Below are 7,056 nucleotides of genomic sequence, written 5' to 3'. Positions count from 1 at the left end.
ATCTATCTATCTATCTATCTGTATCTTTCTGTCTATCCATCCGTCCATCCATCCATCCGTCATCATCATTTACCATATAGGTGTGCTTTAGAGAACTGGCTCATGCAGTCGTGGAGGCTGCAAGTCCGACATCTGCAGGGTGGGCGGGCGGGCTGGAGGCCCAGGAAGAGCTGCGGTGAGTCCAGAGCTACCCTGCTGGCAGGATTCCTCTTGCTTGGGGGAGGTCAGTCTCTGTGGAGGCCCTCAACTGACCGGGTGAGGCTCACCACCACTACAGAGAGCTAAGTCTCTGATCTAAATGTGAATCTCCTCTAAAGATGCCGTCACAGAAGCATCTTGAATTAACGTGTTTTTTTTTTTTTTAAGATTTTATTTATTTATTTGACAGAGAGAGAGACAGCCAGCGAGAGAGGGAACACAGGCAGGGGGAGTGGGAGAGGAAGAAGCAGGCTCCCAGTGGAGGAGCCTGATGTGGGGCTCGATCCCGTAACGCTGGGATCACGCCCTGAGCCGAAGGCAGACGCTTAACCGCTGTGCCACCCAGGTGCCCCTTGAATTAATGTTTGAGCAAATATCCGCGGCTAGCCAAACTGACAGATCAAATTGACCAGCACAGATGGGTTTACGACAGACTTCGGATCTAGAAGTTTGTACTCAGAACAGGGGGCGGGGGGTGAATCCTGTTCCAGCTTTCAGCCCATGTACAGAAGCCGGTTTCAGCTCACTCAGCCCGGCCCTGACTCCACGGGGAAGGACAGGAAAGGGGTCAGAAGCAATCAGTTTATAGGATTCATGGCTTCACCATCACAATCACGGTGATCCCCTGTGGGGGCAACGACACACCCCACCCTTTCTTTTGCCCTCTGGGTAACTCAGCTCCTCTATGGCACTCCTCACGGAGACGGCGAGGCGAGAGCCTTAAAGCCAGGACGCTGTGCACGAGTAGCCACCTGGGTTCTCTGTGACGTGGCCTGGACCTGGCAGGGCCTGGGCCTTCTTCCCACTCTCATGGATCTTCAGGTGGCCTGGGATGTACTCGCTGTTCATGGTTTTGGTCCCGGACGACTCTCTGCAATCCCCCTGCCCAGCACTGTCCCTGTGAGCTCTTGGCTGTGCTGGTGACCAGTGTGATCACGTGTTTTCTCAGGTTTCGATTCGTGTTGTTTGGATTTGGCACCTGCTGCCGTCTTCTGAGCCTCGGATCTTCTTGGCGATGATGATACTTGCTCAGTCATGGCACCGCCTGCCCCCGCCCCAGCAGCGCATGGAGAATGTCTTGGACATGCCTCTCTGACTGGGTCCCTGGGGCCCTCCTATGAGGGTGGCAGGGATGACTCATACTCTCCTGATCTCAGCTTTGCAGATAAGGCCTACACAGCTCTCGTGGCGGGAGGACCATGGCAGCAAAGCGGAAGGAGGCCGTAAATGGAGGCTGCTCTTTGCTAGGTGTCCCCTCTAAGCTCTTCCTGGGCTTGGACATGTTGTTCTTCTCCCTGGCTTTCCCAAAGCATTCCCAGGAATCTCCCTACCCTGCGACAGAGGGGACGGAGGTGATGGTTTCTATCTGCATTTCATCAAAGTCATGTGTGTGACGACACCCACGTGTGAAAATGGATCCATTTGGTTTAAGTCCTGTGGTGAAGATTTGTGGTTTGCCTCTCCAGACCCCATTTCCTCCTCTGTCTCCTCCTGCCCTGATCTATGTTTGGACACCTTCTTCTTACTGCTTTCAGTCCATGTGGTTGGGGTGGGCTCCAAGAGAGTCATATGAGCTACGTCCAGACTTGTAGGCCACAGTGTGTGTTCCACTCCAACCACAGTGACCAGGTCATTGTCTTAGTCCATTCAGCCCCCTGTTACACAGACTGTGCTACCACACATGGGGGGACTTAGAAACTGTAGAGATTTAGTTCTTACAATTCTTGGGGCTAGAAAGTCCAAGATGAGGGTGCCACATAATGCGGTGGGGAGCCTTTTCCACGTTGAGGACTTTGTTTTATTCTTGTGTGGCAGATGGAACAAGGAACTCTCTGGGGTCTCTTTTATAAGAATACTAATCCCATTCATGAGGGATTTACCCTCATGACCTAAGCACCTCCCACAGGTCCCACCTCCTAAGACCATCACATTGGGGGGGTGAGGATTTCAACATATAAATGTGGGGGGACATAAACATTCAGACCATAGCAGTCATGGTCCCATCCCTGAATTAGTCAGAATCAATGAGATGCCAGAAGACTTTGCTGGAACTGTTGGGAGAGAGGCAGGTGTACTTTTTGATGGACCTGCTGAGTGACCATGGTGGATAGCAGAGATGGCGCTCGGAAAGAGATGGAGTCTCGATGACATCAGTTTAGCCCCTAATTCAGATGTGTGTGAAATGAGACCTAGACTTTAAAAAAAAAATTTCACGAGCTGATAAATTCCCTTTCTTTTATTTAAGCCAGTTTCACTTGGGTTTTCTGTCACTTACAACCAAGTAAATCCTAACGGGTGCAGCCCTATGACCTTTGGGTCAAAATCACCCCAAGGTTGTGTGACCGAGCAGTGAGTTTAGTTGTGCTTCAGTAGGTGCCACTTGGTCCTAGTGTGATGACCCGTTCTCTAATTCGAACTGTGTCGACACTGCTCTTCATTTGCAACGGCCTTAAATAATTCTCTGAACTTGTCTGGAGGCCATCAGTCCAAAGTCAGAAACCCATAATCCACGCACGTGCTGTGGGAGCCTACAGACCATGTTTATAGGATTAGTTGGTACAACAGCTTGGATGAGTTGGAGGAACTATTTGTCATCCATTGCTTCTTGGAATTCTTTGAAGCTGTGGGTAGGAGGTGCAAGACTCCTGGTCATCTGGACTTCCAGTTCCAGGGTCAAGTTTATCTTTCATGTGTTTCTAAAGAGGACGGAACAGTTGTTCTCCCAGCAGTTTCCTGGCTGAGCAAATAGTCCAACACAGTCATCGTTACCAAAAGCAACGGAGTTCATGGCCCGAATCCTGTCTGTCCCCAAAAAGGAGCTGTTGTCACCCAATGATTTATTCCATGGCCAAACCTTCCAGGAACTGGACTTAGAGGTTGTTGAAATGTGTATGCATTTTTTATGTGTGTGTTGAGTTTTTGGGATATTCTTCTCTGATCTCATTGGCAAAATGAAACCGTATGAGCTAAGCACATGGGCCATTTGGGCTTCCAGCTTTCTGCACTTATATTCTGCTTCTCTACACCGTCACATGGATCTTAGTCTTTGAAACTGTACAGTGGTGATTGGGCATGAATCTTACAAGTGTTGATAATGAAGATCAGCTGTGTGTAACGTGAGTCCAGGGAAAGTGAAAGAGCATCGTGGTCAAGAGTCTGTGCTCTGGGGTTTACAGACTTGTGTTCCTTCTGAGTTATATGACACCAGAAAGAGAGAGATGTCTGAAATTCACATTTGTCTCATCTTTCCAAGACTAGCTGGGGTGTCACCAACTCTACAAATTCCTCTTCCTTTATGTTTTTCACTCCCCTACTTACGATCTTTCCAGACTGCTTAATTCCACCACCTAGGGGGATGAATCCTGGGTCTTTTTATCTTGCCATGTTATTTGACTTTTTTCGGTGGTGGTGGTGGGGTCTATGTAAGCTTTTCCTTTCTCTCTATCTCACCTGAAACTGCTGGGTGGGTCAAGACTATGCCTTCCTTCTCTACAAACCAACCCGTCCTACCCCCACCTGGCATCTATCACTGTGCCCTGTATATACAGGGTATCTGGTCTGGCCTTGTGGATCCTAGGATCTTTGCTGCCATGGGGACAGGAGATGGCCAGTGGGTGTGAGGAAAGAGCAGAAGTTAGACGTGGGTGGGGAGGTGTAGGTGGGGTGGTCAGATGATCGAGGACGTGGTCAGTGAAAGAAGGAAGCGAACCCCTCCTGCATTGTCTATTCATGTCCATTCATGTGCCCCGTTGGCCTCCCTGAGCCCCCAGGAAAGCGAGCCTGGGTCTGTAGCTTGAAGTGAAGCAGGGGACATGGCAGCAAAAGTGACCACAGCCACTTGACCCAGGTGAATTGACCTGCTGATCTGGTGCCCTTCGCCTGGGCCAGCCGTGTAAGGTGGTCTGGGTCCTGGTGTGCCTGACGTGGAAGGGCTAGCGGCCACCGGGCAATGGGCAAAGGGCTTGTCCTTGCCCTTCTCGGGCAGAGAGTGTGCAAGGCATCTGGCATTCGTCCCTGCCTTCTGTCTGCGGCCTTATCCTACAGATCTCACGGCCACAGAGATCTTGAAGACCCCAGCCCTGTTTCCAGAGCAGCTTCAGTGAGATGGGACTTCATCCCTACCACCTCTGTGCCAGTATGACCAGTAGCCCCGCTCTGGGAGCCACGCTTCACCCTTAGGCCTGTGCAGCGGCACTGTGCTGGGTTGTGGACCAGGAATAGCCTTGCCCTCCTCCTCCTCGCGGAGCAGGCCTGGCAGGGGGTCCTCTTAGATGCCGGGTCCCAGAGTCACCGTGTGCCTGTGTGCACGTGTGCCTGTCTGTGTATGTTGTGTGAGAGAGACAGAGAGGGCGCCAGCAAGGCTGATGTAAGGTGGAACAGGAATAGGGACCAGAGATAGGTGCGAAGTCACAGGGAGCACTGCCTCTCTCTCACGGCCCCGGGCCAATGCCTGCGGAGGGTCACTGGCCCGGCTCGAGATGGCTGGGGCGGGAAGGAAGTACAGACGGCCCAGGCACGTGCAGGACTCGTCACTTCCAGCAGTGAGCAGTGTGCTTCGGGGAGGAAAACCCACCCGTGAGGGCTCTTCCTTGCTTGCCAAGAGTGTGGCCTTAACCGGGCAGCTGGGCCTTGGCTTCTAAGCGGTGCCCCTGGGGCCAGGCAGAGGCCCCGATGTCCGCATGTACCATCTCTGGGACTTGGGCCCATCATCTCCCTTTTTACCGTCTCAGCCTCCTCAGCTGTAAAGTAGGGATTCCACTGCCACCCCCGCGGCCGAGGCTGATGCTCCCATGGGTGGGGCAGCACTTTGCTAACTGTAACGTGTCTGCCACCGTGACGATGGAGGGAGCGGACCAGAGAGCGCTGGGCCCCCATGCCGCAGTGCTGGGGTCTGCAGAGGGACCGGCGAACAGGAAGGCTGCCCCGGGAAGGCAGTTTGGTCCCCACAAGCGTCTTGAGCCTTTGTCCTTTTGCACGGGGCCGTGAGACACCAGGAGCTCAGCACGGCTTGGGGCCCGTGAGTGTAGGTGGCTGGAGTGGATGGAAAACATAGAGAGGGACCATGTTCCTTGTTGCCTCCGATTTATCCCGTCGCTCACCCCTTTCTCAGAGCTGTTTCCTTTCCAGACTGTAGTAGGAACCATGGGGGCCCTTGGACCTTCAAGTGTGATATGTTTATGGAGGTGGCGCCCAGGGAGTCAGGAAGAAAAGCAGCTCTCTGGCATTGTCTCAGGCTTGGCCGCCCCTAAAAATACGATGAGATGCGGCGAATGCGAAAGCACCACAGGCCTGGCTCGGCATGACCTAATATAGCCTGGCATTCGAGCCCCAACCGGGACGCAGACAGGGCCTGGTAATTGAAAACACACGATGTCTCTCCGATGGGATGGCAGGGAGCCTGCTGTGATCTCCACGGCAGGGCACGCAATGGGGTTCTGAACAGAGGTCCCTGGAGGCTCTCCTGGTTTAACTAGTGTGGGGGGGTGGGGCCCGGCTGAGAGCGTCTGTCTGCAGCCTCTTGCCTACTTTTTGGCCAGCGGGTCAGCATCGGGTTGACCAGCCCAATTAGCTCTTGTGGGGAGGAGCGATGGGCTCAGTGCCACCAGGGCCATAAATTCCATCACCCCAACCCTTTGGCGAGCAGCACAGACCAGCCCTCCCCCTGTCCAGCCTGTAGACACCGACACCCCGGCCAGCCTGGGTTTTGCCCTACATTGAATCTCTGAGCGACTCTGGCCGGATCCTCAGACAGCGGGTCACCTCAGACGGTGAATCGAAGCCAATGTCCCGTGTAGAAACATCATGGCGGCAACACCAAAGGCTTGTTCTTCCTCTTCCTCCCTGGGCGGGATAGATGGCCCCATGGCTCAGCCTTGAGGCCAGAGGGCTCCGTGCTGCTCTGTGCTGACTTGTGATTCAGCTCTAGGGAAGCAGAGGGGGCAGAACGTGGCAGGGGAGAAGCAAGGTTTCAAGTGACCAATTCATTCCTGTTGGCCTGAGACTTTCCTGGTTGGGCACTGAAAGTTCTAAATCTCAGAAAACCTCTCAGTCCCGTGAAAACCAGGATGGTTGGTGACCCTACTGCCTCACCCCTCTCCCTCCCCAAACCTGCTCATCATGGGAGCCCACTGGGCTCTCGGCAACTCACCCAAGGTCACCAGTCATAGGGCTGCCGGCTGGCAAAGCAAGGACTTGAATCCAGGGCCTCTGACCACAAGCTCAGGGCTCCTTACCCGCCCCCCCCTCTTGCTTTTCTCAGGTCACCTGTGAGCTCTCGCCAGTGATCTTGGCCAAATCCTTTCTGTTGGGTGGAGGTGGCGGTGAAATAACAGAAAGAGGGAAGAGAGAGGGGAATTGCTCACCCCTAGGGGGTTAAAGGCTCAGGGCTTTGGGCCCTGGAGAGGGGAAGGACTCAATCTCAGCCCTTTAGTGTTTGACATGCTGGTTAGAAAAAAGGAGCGGTCTTGCCTGTGGGTGCCTGGCTGAGGGGCCGCTCTTGGCCACCTCCCCACACACCTACCAGGAAACGAGAGATAGAGGGTGTGGCTCGCTGAGATTGCATTACTCTCACTTCCCTTAAAGAATTTACTCGTTCAACAAATATTTATTGAGTATCTGTTCTTAAACATGTTGTTCCCTCTGTCCGGAACACACTCTTGCCCTCTGTCTTCCTTTATCTCTGCACCTCCCCCTCCCACATCCCAGCTCCATCAGTTCCTCAGCTCTCAGCTTAAGAGATAATATTTATCGAACTCTTAGTCTGAAGCACGTGGCGTTATGTAACTCCTATAATCCCCATGAAAATTGTATGAAGCTGTTATACCCATTTCATAGACGAGGAAACTGAGAGGTTAACTG

This window comes from Ursus maritimus, unplaced genomic scaffold (genome assembly GCF_017311325.1).
Source record: "Ursus maritimus isolate PB19 unplaced genomic scaffold, ASM1731132v1 scaffold_7, whole genome shotgun sequence".
NCBI classification, from domain to species: domain Eukaryota; kingdom Metazoa; phylum Chordata; class Mammalia; order Carnivora; family Ursidae; genus Ursus; species Ursus maritimus.
Note: the sequence above shows the minus strand (reverse complement) of the source record.